Raw genomic sequence first — 12924 nt, forward strand, 5'->3', positions numbered from 1 at the left:
CCACATTTCCCATGTTTCATTAATCAATTTAATGGCATTGTGTTTCTCCAGTTGCTAACACAATCTGAGTTTGGCCTCCACCTTCTGATATTGCTGTCACCCAGCAAAGAGGTCAGTCATGGAAATGTGTAAAGGTGATGAGCGAAGCCATCTTTAGTCCACAAGTAATAGAATCGTTGAAAACATAGGTCTGGAGGGACGTTTTATCTGAAATATGTACACTAAATGTCTACCTTTCAATTTAAATGTGAGTTTGGCACACTAACGCAGGCGTGTTGAAATCGTTTCTATTCCTCTCCATTGCAAGTATTATTAATGTTTAAAGCAACGTTGGAGACCCATCTACACGTTCATAAGTGATAGGAGCAGAATTAGACCATTCGGCCCATCAAGTCTACTCTGCAGTTCAATCATGGCTGATCTATCTTTCCCTCTCAACCCTATTCTCCTGCCTTCTCCCCATAACCCCTGACACCTGCACTAATCAAGTGGGTCAGGCACATCTCTGGACGATATTTGAGAGGTGGCTTTAGACCAGGGGTCGGCCCGTAACCCAAAATCATTCGGCCCGCAGGCGGATTTTTTTCCCCGTAATCATCCGGCCCGCTGAGCGCCCCGAGCAGCGATCAGTTGCCCCGAGCAGCGGCCGAGCTCTGGCTGTACCGCATCCTGCGCAAAGCCGCCGGCACTGGCCGCGCACCGTCTGTGAACACGTTTAAGAAAGAACTGCTGATGCTGGAAAAATCGAAGGTAGACAAAAATGCTGGAGAAACTCAGCGGGTGAGACATGCAAGGATTGCATGTGGTTGACTCACCCGCTGAGTTTCTCCAGCATTTTTGTCTACCTTTTGTTAACACGTGATTCGATGCCTGCCATCCGGGGCGGGATTGGGGCGGGATCCATGTGTACACGTGATAGATGTGGCCCGCCATCCGCTCACGGACATGCGGCCCGGCCTCTATGCAGAACTAGGTTGCCGCCCCCTGCTTTAGACTTTTTCTGAAGTCTATAATAATAGTCAATAGTCAGATTTATTCGTCACATACACAATAAAGTGCAGTGAAATGAATTTATCAGCAGCGATACAATAAAAAAGAACACACAATACACAATAACAATTTAACACAAACATCCACGACAGCATTCATCACTGTGGTAGAAGGCACAAAGTTTAGTCAGCCCTCCTCCATTTTCCCCCGTGGTCAGGACCACAGCCCTCCGCAGTCACCGCTGTGGGTGGCCAGATGTGCAGACAAGGTAAGTCCTGAATCCGGTGCTTCCCTGCCGGAGACAGTGGCAAGTGTAACTTTACCTATCAAATATCATCTAGATGTCTGCCTGACCTGCTTTAGTGTAGTTTAGTTTGGAGATACAGCGCGGAAACAGGCCCGTCAGCCCACCGAATCCACACTGACCAGCGATCCCCGCACATTAACACTATCCTACACACACTAGGGACAATTTTTACATTAATACCAAGCCAATTAACCTACAAACCTGTATGTCTTTGGAGTGTGAGAGGAAACTGAAGATCTCGGAGAAAACCCACGGGGAGAACGTACAAATTCCGTACAGACAGCACCCGTAGTCAGGATCGAACCTGGGTCTCTGGCGCTGTAAGGCAGTAACTCTACCACTACGCCACCGTGCCGACCCCGACCCCGAGTTTGTGTTTTATTTTGTACACCAGCATCTGCAGTTCCTTGTTTCAGGTTGGGACCGTTCAGACTAGTTGTCGTAGGGGAAAGAAAGCTGGAAAAGAGGTGGGGGCCAGACAAAGCCTGACACAGTGAGAGGTGAATACAGGTGATGTGGGGCGGGAGAGGTGGAATTTATTGCAGCTGGGTGGACAAAGACTGCAGGAATCAGTGCTGGGCCCTCAATCCATCTTTATTGATATTTGATGAAGAAACTAAATGTACTGTGCTCAACTTTGCTGATGAAACAAAGATAGATGGGTTAGCAGGCTATGACGGGAAGCTACAGCCTGCAAAGGGATGAAGATACACTTATAAATGGGTAATAAGCTAGCAGATGGAATATAACGTCAACAAAATGTGGCGTTACCCACTTGGGAAGAAATAAATGAAAAATAAAATTATTCAAATGCAGAGAGATTGCAAAGGGATCTGGGGGCCCTGGTACATGCAACCAAAGGTTAGCATTCGGTACAGGAAATAGTTAAGACTAATGGGATGTTTTCCTTTTTGCAACAGGTATGGAATATAAAAGCAGTAAATGCAATTTTACAGGGTGCAATTGAGACTGAACCTGGAACCCTGCCTACTATTTCAGACTCTGCATATAAGAAAATATATGCGCCCATTGAAGGCAGTGCAGAGATTGGATTGTTGAACCTATTTAGACTATTCACCTCAGAATGTTGATAAATAAGAGATGCTTTTATGGAAGCATAGATTCTGAATGGGATTAACAAGGTGGATGCTGAGATGTCCCTAGAAGCAGGGGCATAGTTTCAGACTAAGACATCAACTTGTTTAATATGGAGAAGAGAAGACGTTTCTTCTCTGAGTGGTACCCAGCAGGTCAGGCAACATCTGTGGAGGAAACATTGGCCATCAGTCAGAGTACTGTGTATTGTCCCGCTGAGTTACTGCAGCATTTTGTGTCTACCTTCGATTTAGACCAGCACCTGCAGTTCTTTCTTACACGTACTGAGTATAGATGTTGGGAGGTAATGTTGCAGTTATATAAGACGTTGGTGAGGCCACATTTAGTATTGTATTCCGTCCTGGGCACCATATTATAGGAAAGATTTTGTTAAATTGGAAAGAGTGCAGAGAAGATTTACAAGGATGTTGCCAGGACTCACTCGAGAGTCTGAGCTAAATAGAGAGGTTGAGCAGGCTGGGAATCTGTTCCCTGCAGTGCAGGAGGATAAGGGGTAATCTTACGGAGGTCTATAAAATCCTGGGAGGAATAGTTTTGGTAGACGGGTAGTCTCTCGCCCAGAGTAGGGGAATCGAGAACATATGTCATAGGTTTAAGGTGAAGGGGGAAAGATTTTGTAGGAATTTGAGGGGTACCCTTTTCACACAAAGGGTTGTGGGTGTACGGAACGAGCTGCTGGAGGATGTAGGCAGGGACTATTGCAAAGTTAAAGAAACAATTAAGACGGGTACATGAATAGGACAGGTTTAGAGGGATATTGCCCAAACGCAGGCAAGTGGGATTAGTGTAGATGGGACATGTTGGTCGGTGTTGGCAAGAAGGGCCAAAGAGCCAAATAGATTGATGACATTTTGGGTTGGGACTCTTCTTCCGACTGATAGTTGTGAGGGGCTGGGGGTGGGGTGGAGGGGGTGGGGAGAAAGCTAGCTATGGACGTTGAGTCATTGAATATTTTCAAGGTGGATATTTGGTCTACAGGGGAGTTAAGGTTAAGGGACAGTAAAAAAAAAAGCAACGTTAAGGCTAAGATCGTATCAGCTGCAATCTTATTAAATGCCAGAGCAGACTCCAGGGGTCAATTGGTCTATTTTTGCTTCTGTTTGTTAGTTATGATTTGTTTAAGGAAAATTATGTTACACTCACTTGATTAAGTTCTTTACTCAAGCATGGGGAAGAGTAATGAGGGCACTGCTTGAAAATTGCAGGTCAGACAGCACCTGCAGAGAAAATGTGATAATGAACCGCTTAATCTTTTTCTCTCCATGGGCATTATGTGAGCACCTGAATATTTACAGGACTTTTTATTTTTATTTGTGATTTTGAGCATCTGCAATGTATTCCTATTATTCTTGAGATATCTACATGTGTACTTTTAAAAGGTATTTGGCAAATCACTATGTAATGGTGGGAAAATTATAACTCATTGAAAGGGCAGACAGAAATTTGAGTAAACACTGAAAATGAAGAGTAATGATGACATTTTTCATTTAATATGCTGGAAGGTACCTTCGAAGTCGATGTTAAGGACCTTTTTTTTAAATCTATGAGCTAGATTTGGTTAAACAGCATAATTTCAAAAGTTTATACCTGACTCAGCTTGAAAATATGTTAAAGAACAAGTAGCAGACTTCTGGAGGACATTGAAAGGTGAAGGCATGTAGCAGATTAAATTTAATTCCAATATGAAGTGAAATGTTTCAGTAAGGACAATGAGAAGAAGCAATAGAATACAATAGTACAATTTTAAAGGAATAGAACAATGGGGGTATTGGTAGATATATCTTTGAGTGCAGAGGAGCCAATTAAGACGGCTGTTAAAATATCACAGGATCATAGTAGAATATTGCAAAGAAATGGGCTTTATTGGTCCACCTTGTCCATGTTGGTCATGGACAAGGTGGACACTAATCCCATTTGTACCCATTAGGCCCATATCCCTCTGTGCCTGTTCCTATCCAAGTACATGTCAAAAAAGCTTTTAAAACATTGTAATTATACCTGACTCCACTACCTCCACAGTCTGCACCTTCTGGATATCTGCCTGTCTCTGTGTGAACATTTTATTCTTTAAATTTCTCCTCTCTTATCGTAAACCCATGCCCTGGTCTCCCCTACATAGGAAAAAGATTCTACTTATCCTATCTATGTCCCTGCTAATGTATTGAAGTCACCGCCTCAAAAAGGCAGCCAACATCATCAAAGACCCACACCATCCTGGCCGTACACCATTTCACCATTGCCATTGGGAAGAAGGTACAGGAGCCTGAAAACTGTAACGTCCAGGTTCAGGAACAGCTTCTTCCCGACAGCCATCACGCTATTAAACACGACAACAAATAAGCTCTGAACTACAACAGACTATTATTATTATTGCACTATATTTGTTTATTTATTGAGTATGTGTGCATGTGTGTATATATATATATATATATACACTGAACTGTTCCCTCCCGTTATGTGCTATGTTTACATAATCTGTTGTGCTGCAGCAAGCAAGAATTTCATTGTCCTATCTGGGACATATGACAATAAAACACTCTTGACTACTGTAGAGTCACCCCTCAGCTATCAACATTCCAAGGAGAATAACCCCAATTTATCTGACCTATCCTAATAACGAACAACAGCCCCAGGGATATGTAAAGGTTTTCTTCCTAAGAACTATCTGCAAACTGATTTCCCGAAGTTAGAAACGTTTGTTTTCATGGTAGCACTACAATCATTCTGAAGAAGGTCCCGACCCTATCCAGTTTCTCCAGGAATGCTGCCTGACACACTGAGTAACTTCAGCATTTTGTGTCTATCTTTGGTATAAAGGCATCATCTGCAGTTCATTATTATTACACTGAAGGAACCAGATTCATTTGTAACTTCTAAAAGAGAAATAAATCGATATTTGGAGAGAGAGAATGTAGTGGAGTGTTGGGAAAGTGTGTGTAGTGGGAATAATGAAAGGCCTAGATAGAGTGGATGTGGAGAGGATGGTTCCACTAGTCTAGGAACAGAGGTCACTGCCTCAAGAATAAAAGGATGTCTTTTGAAAGGAGATGAGGAGGAATTTATTTAGCCAGAGGGTGGTGAATCTGGAATTAATTGCCACAGCTGTGGAGACCAAGTCATTGGGTATTTTTAAAGTGGAGATTGATACATTCTTGATTAGTAAAGACGTCAAAGATTATGGGGTGAAAGCAGGGGAATGGGGTTGAGAGGGAAAAGTAGATCAGCTATGATTAAATGGCAGAGCAGACGTGATGGTGCGAATGGCCTAATTCTGCTCCTGTGTGTTATGCTTTTAAAATTGGATTGTTCCTTTGAAAGATAGCTGGACTGATTGACTACCTCCTGTGCAGTTCGATAAAATTCACACGTGCCACATTGCATTTTTCAGTTTAATATGAAGAACTTTAAAAAAAAAAACGTTTTGGCTTTAATCATATGCCAAACATTATTCTTCCAGTTTCCCTTAAAGTAATTTTACTGATCACGATGAGTGTGCCTATTGCTGGGAAATGGAATGTCGATTGTTAGGTCATCCCTATTTTTTTGTCTTCCAGTTGACATTAGCACATTGGTGGAAAGGCCTTTCTACTTTTCTACACCGACATGCCTCAAGCGTATCTTCAAAATCACTCAATACTAAACAACACTAATGGCATTTTGGTGCAGTGTCTATTGTAGGCAGTTCTCTGCACTCACTTCATGCTGATATACATACATTAAATCATCCTTTCATTAAAGATCCTTTCATTAAAGAAATTAGGTTTTTATGCCAAATTTAGCTGGACAACCCCAGCCACTGGAGATGAAAGGGCAGCTACTTATATCAATTGTGACACCCCACATTCTGTCTGTAACTCATGCTATTTTAACCTGTCTTATATAGCACAGACTGATACTTCTAATTTTTCTTCCTTTAATAGAATAGTAGCGCAGCGGTAGAGTTGCTGCCTTTCAGCGCCAGAGACCCGGGTTCCATCTGACTTTCTTTGGATTACTGTTACATTGGAACGTATATAGCTGGGACTCTTTATCAGATCTATATCAGATACAAACTGTTGGTTGAAACTCCTGGTCAAGCAGTCTATGGCAATAGGTCTAACCTTGCGCGTACAAACAATGCTACTTTGAAGATAGACACAAAATACTGGAGTAACTCAGCGGGTCAGGCAGCATCTCTGGGGAAAAGGAATAGGTGAAGTTTTGGGTCAAGACCCTTCAAACTGGGAGTCAGGGGAGAGGGAAGCAAGCGATATGACATAGAACAAATTAATGAAACCTAGATCAGGGCCAGCAACGATCACACGGAAAGGTAGAGTCCACAATGCTCCATTGTTGGCTGCGGGGGAAGGTGATAATGAGTACTTCTACTTTGGCCAGTGTTGACTGTGAAATCATAGAAACATAGAAATTAGGTGCAGGGGTAGGCCATTCGGCCCTTCGAGCCTGCACCGCCATTCAATATGATCATGGCTGATCATGATCACCGAATCATGATCACCGAATCAAAATCACCGAATAAAAGTATACATTTTTTCATATAGGAGGTGTGGGGTTATTGTGTTTGTTGCAACTTTCTAGTTTGGGTTTAGGGATGCATTTACATTTTATGTTTCGTGTTTAGTGTTTCAATTCCTGTACCACATTTATGTTGTGTTAACCGGGTTCAAAATATCTTTGGGGCAGAGTTGAACTTTATTCTTGTTTTATTGATTCCTGTGGAAAGACTAGCCTTGACTGAATTCTGGCTTTTATTTTACAATGTGATTGCAAGGTAAAATGGTTTTATTTCAAACAGAATGTAAATGCGTCTGAGATGGTTATCATAAAACAATTAAAGGTATACTTTTAAGAGAAGTGTTTGATGCACCAGAATTTGGGCTTAAAGCCAATATTGTATCTTTGGGGATATTACTATAGGTAGAAGCAGTAATAGTTTACTATAGACTGAATTAAAATATAGCAATCACTATTGCATATTTTGTTAACTGAATGTTAAGATATTAGGCAGTAATTGATCTATTAATTCTTGGCCTTGTAGCTTGCCAGCTTTTATAAGTTTAGACAATAGACAATAAACAAGTTCAAGTTCAAGTGAGTTTATTGTCATGTGTCCATGTATAGGACAATGAAATTCTTGCTTTGCTTAAGCACACAGAAAATAGTAGGCATTTACTACAAAACAGATAAATGTGTCCATATACCATGATATAAATATATACACACATGAATAAATAAACTGGTAGTGCAAATAACAGAAAGTGGTTGCTAATAATCAGAGTTTTGTCCGAGCCAGGTTTAATAACCTGATGGCTGAGGGGAAGTAGCTATTCCTGAACCTGGTTGTTGCAGTCTTCAGGCTCCTGTACCTTCTACCTGAAGGTAGCAGGGAGATCAGTGTGTGGCCAGGATGGTGTGGGTCTTTGATGATACTGCCAGCCTTTTTGAGGCAGCGACTGCGATAAATCCCCTCGATGGAAGGAAGGTCAGAGCCGATGATGGACTGGGCAGTGTTTACTACTTTTTGTAATCTTTTCCTCTCCAGGGCGCTCAAATTTCCGAACCAAGCCACGATGCAACCGGTCAGTATGCTCTCGACTGTGCACCTGTAGAAGTTAGAGAGAGTCTTCCTTGACAATCCGACTCTCCGTAATCTTCTCAGGAAGTAGAGGCGCTGATGAGCTTTTTTGATAATTGCGTTCGTGTTCTCGGACCAGGAAAGATCTTCAGAGATGTGCACCCCCAGGAATTTGAAGTTCTTGACCCTTTCAACCATCGACCCGTTGATATAAATGGGGCTGTGGGTCCCCCTCCTACTCCTTCCAAAGTCCACAATCAGTTCCTTGGTTTTGCTGGTGTTCAGGGCCAGGTTATTGCGCTGGCACCATATGGACAGTTGCTCGATCTCTCTTCTGTACTCTGACTCATCCCCATCAGTGATACGCCCCACAATAGTGGTGTCATCAGCGAACTTGATGATGGAGTTCGCACTGTGGTTCGCTACGCAGTCATGGGTATAGAGTGAGTACAGCAGGGGGCTGAGCACGCAGCCTTGAGGTGCTCCCGTGCTGATTGTTATTGAGGCTGACACATTTCCACCAATACGAACAGACTGTGGTCTGTGGACGAGGAAGTCGAGGATCCAGTTGCAGAGGGATGCGCAGAGACCCAGTTCTGCGAGTTTGGTAACCAGTTTGGAGGGGATGATTGTGTTAAATGCCGAGCTGTAATCAATGAATAACAGCCTGACATATGAGTTTTTGTTGTCCAAGTGGTCCAGTGCGGAGTGGAGGGCCAGCGAGATCGCATCCACCGTTGATCTGTTGTGGCGGTATGCGAACTGCAGTGGGTCCAGGTTTTTGTCGATGTAGGAGTTGATTTGCTCCATGATCAACCTCTCAAAGCACTTCATCACCACCGGCGTTAGTGCCACTGGTCGATAGTCATTGAGGCACGTCACCTTACTCTTCTTGGGCACCGGTATAATTGATGCCCTTTTAAAGCAGGTGGGGACCTCAGACCTCAGAAGTGAGAGGTTGAAAATGTCCGTAAAAACTCCCGCCAGTTGGTCCGCACAGGTTTTTAGAACACGGCCGGGTATACCATCAGGTCCAGGTGCTTTTCGGGGGTTCACCCCTCTGAAGGATTTCCTGACATCGGCCTCTGTGACTGAGACTGAAATGCCATCACAGCGAATGGGGGATCGGGAAGGCACATCAGTATTCTCCCTGTCAAAGCGTGCGTAAAACGCATTGAGCTCGTCAGGGAGTGATGTTACACCGGCATTCGAGCTGCCTCCTGGTTTTGCCTTGTAGGAGGTGATTGCATTCAGACCCTGCCACAGCTGCCGAACATCTGTCTCGTCCTCCAGTTTGGAGCAGAAGTCCCTTTTTGCCTTTTTGATGGCCTTACCAAGGTCGTATCTGGTCTTCATGTAGGCCACTGTATCGTTGGATGTGAATGCCCTGTGTCTGGACTTCAGGAGAGTACGGATCTCATAGTTCATCCAAGGTTTCTGATTGGGAAACACTCGGAAGGTTTTTGTAGGGATGCAGTCCTCCACACATTTCTTTATGAAGTCTGTAACGACTGTGGCATATTCGTTCAAGTCCGTTGCCGAGTCCTTGAACATTGCCCAGTCTACAGACTCCAAACAGTCCTGGAGTTGTTCTTCTGCCCCCCCCGACCAGCTCTGTGCTGTCCTCACTTCTGGGGGTGCGCTCTTTAATTGCTGCTTGTAGGCAGGAAGAAGCAGCACCGCGGTATGGTCGGACTTACCGAAGTGAGGGCGAGGGATAGAACGATAGGCATTCTAATAGACAATAGGTGCAGGAGTAGGCTATTCAGCCCTTCGAGCCAGCACCGCCATTCAATGTGATCATGGCTGATCATCCCCAATCAGTACCCCGTTCCTGCCTTCTCCCCACATCCCCTGACTCCGCTATTTTTAAGACCCCTATCTAGCTCTCTCTTGAAAGCATCCAGAGAACCTGCTTCCACCACCCTCTGAGGCAGAGAATTCCACAGACTCACCCTCTCTGTGAGAAAAAGTGTTTCCTTGTCTCCTTACTAAATGGCTTACTCCTTATTCTTAAACTTTGGCCCCTGGTTCTGGACTCCCCCAACATCGGGAACATGTTTCCTGCCTCTAGCGTGTCCAAACCCTTAACAATCTTATATGTTTCAATGAGATTGCCTCTCATCCTTCTAAACTCCAGAGTGTACAAGCCCAGCCGCTCCAGTCTCTCAGCATATGACAGTCTCGCAATCCCGGGAATTAACCTCGTAAACCTACGCTGCACTCCCTCAATAGCAAGAATGTCCTTCCTCAAATTAGGGGACCAAAACTGCACACTATACTCCAGGTGTGGTCTCACTAGGGCTCTGTACAACTGCAGAGGGACCTCTTTGCTCCTATATTCGATTCCTCTTGTTATAAAGGCCAACATGCCATTCACTTTCTTCACTGCCTGCTGTACCTCCATGCTTAGTTTTAGAGAAACATTGCAAAAATAGGCCCTTTGGCCCACCAATTCCGCGCCGACCAGCGAACCCCACACACTAACACTATCTTACACACACTAGGGACAATTTACAAATTTACCAAAGCCAAATAAACTACAAACCTACATGTCGTGGGAGGAGACCGGAGATCAGGGGGAGAACGTGCAAACTCCGTACAGACACAAAGTTTCCCACAAAAGGTTTATCCACAAAGTTTCCTTGGCTGTATGGGGGAAACAAGGGGGTGGATTTTCTTCCATCCACACGCTCACTCTCCTCTCTCTGATGCAGATTAACCAAAGCCATGTCAGCAGATTATTTGCTATCTGTTGTGGGTAATGTAGTGGTTAATGTGGCTCGAAGGGCCGAATGGCCTCCTCCGGCACCTATTTTCTATGTTTCTATGTTAGTGACTCCAGGGTAAAGAATAATATAAAATTCTGAACAATAATATAAAATAATAAGTAATTCTGAGTGGTATCTCCTCACAAAAAAAGCGACACTTTATTTCCACTTTACATTCCTTGTGCAGTCTGTTCACAATCATGTACTTCTGTTGCTGCAGAACTGACACAACAGCCCTCGTTGTTGGCAAAGGACAAAAACGCAATCTGGTTTCCTTTAAGCTTTTCAATGAAATTTACTTTTATCGCCTGCACAATACAGTAATGGTACCCTTGTTCTTCTATTGCCATCTGAGTTTTCTTTACTGCTTGGCAATAAAGCTTAGGACATCGCTTAGTTGCTTTGCCGTTTGCATGGTTTTCCAACATTAATGTTGGCTTCCACATTAAATTCTTGCAGCGTTGTTGAAGAGTGATGTAATAACAATGACAAAGATGCAGCTTTGGTCCTCAACAGAATAACTAGTAGAAGCACTGCGCGAAAATAGCTCACCATCTCTGCTCAAGAGCATTTGGAGCTGGGCATTCAAATTCCATCTTTAAATTAAAAGAATAAGATTCACTTGATTGGTACAGTTCCAAAAAGAGACTGAAGTTTGGGGTTTATTTGTTGCTCTGAGAAGGTCAAAGATGGTGGCCTTCAGGATAGATGGATAGATAGTTACATACATACATACATACATACTGTATTGTCACATGTACGGTGAAGCTACAGTGAAATATTGTTGGTCCCTTTTTCGTCCCCGCCACCCCCCACCACCGCCACAGGTCCCTCTTGTTCTCGCTGCGTCCCCTTTGTTCTTCGCGACTTTGGCCCCCAGAATATGAAGGGAAGCATAGGGTTTGGGCAGCACGGTGGCGCAGCGGTAGAGTTGCTGCCTCACAGCGCCAGAGACCCGGGTTCGATCCTGACTACAGGTGCCGTCTGTACGGAGTTTGTACGTTCTCCCAGCGACCGCGTGGGTTTTCTTCGGGTGCTCCGGTTTCCTCCCACACTACAAAGACGTGCAGGTTTGTAGGATTCGGTAAAATTGTCCCTAGTGTGTAGGACAATATTAGTGTACGGGGTGATCGCTGGTCAGCGCAAACTCGGTGGGTGCAAACGCCGCGCTGTATCTCTAAAGCACAAGTAAGCTGCCTTTAGATTGTTTCCCCTTGCTCATTGAGACCTGCAGGTAGTTATAATCACAAGACAAATTGTAAGGGAGTTCTAAATATATTTTAACTGAGGTCCTTCTGCAGTTGTACAGGGCCCTGGTGAGACCACACCTGGAGTATTGTGCGCAGTTTTGGTCTCCAAATTTGAGGAAGGACATTCCCTTTATTGAGGGAGTGCAGCATGGGTTCATGAGGTTAATTCCCGGGAGGACGGAACTGTCATATGTTGATAGAATGGAGCGACTGGGCTTGTATACATTGAAGTTTAGAAGGATGAGAAGGGATCTTATTGAAACATATAAGATTATTAAGGACATGCTGGAGGCAGGAAACATGGTCCCAATTTTGGGGGAGTCCAGAACCAGGGGCCACAGTTTAAGAATAAGGGGTGGGCCATTTAGAAAGGAGATGAGGAAACACTTTTTTCACCCAGAGAGTTGTGGATCTCTGGAATTCTCTGCCTCAGAAGGCAGGGGAGGCCAATTCTCTGCCTCAGAAGGCAGGGGAGGCCAATTCTCTGAAAGCTTTCATGAGAGGTAGAGCTCTTAAAGATAGCAGAGTCAAGGGATGGCCTAATGGCCAAATCCTGTACCTATTGTCTATTGTCTAAGATGATTTTGTGTGTGTGTGTGTGAAAACACAATTGCAAACTACTGAGGTAAATCCTTCAATTACTTGAAATGTGGAAAGGAGAGTAGGATTAAATTAGATGGCTCATAAGAGAAACAGTCTTACGTTAATGTTTTATGAGTCTGAGGCATTTGAGAGCACAGCCAGTAAAATTTGGAGTACGACTGAAATATGGTTTCGTGTTTTTTCAGAATAGTCAACTGTACTTAAATATATTAGCAAATGTATAATAGTGCAATTTTCGTAATGTACATTGTGCTAAATTATTCACAAACGATTTCATCAAAGTAATTGTTTCATTACTTTCTTTATTACAGA

General features: G+C 43.7%; 1 protein-coding gene across 3 annotated transcripts in view; it reads left to right on the plus strand.

Moving 5' to 3' along the window:
- Nucleotides 1-12924, plus strand: part of sec22a (SEC22 homolog A, vesicle trafficking protein) — a 57896-nt gene that overhangs the window by 12149 nt on the left and 32823 nt on the right. The window lies entirely within an intron of this gene.

Source organism: Amblyraja radiata, chromosome 7 (genome assembly GCF_010909765.2).
Source record: "Amblyraja radiata isolate CabotCenter1 chromosome 7, sAmbRad1.1.pri, whole genome shotgun sequence".
NCBI lineage: Eukaryota > Metazoa > Chordata > Chondrichthyes > Rajiformes > Rajidae > Amblyraja > Amblyraja radiata.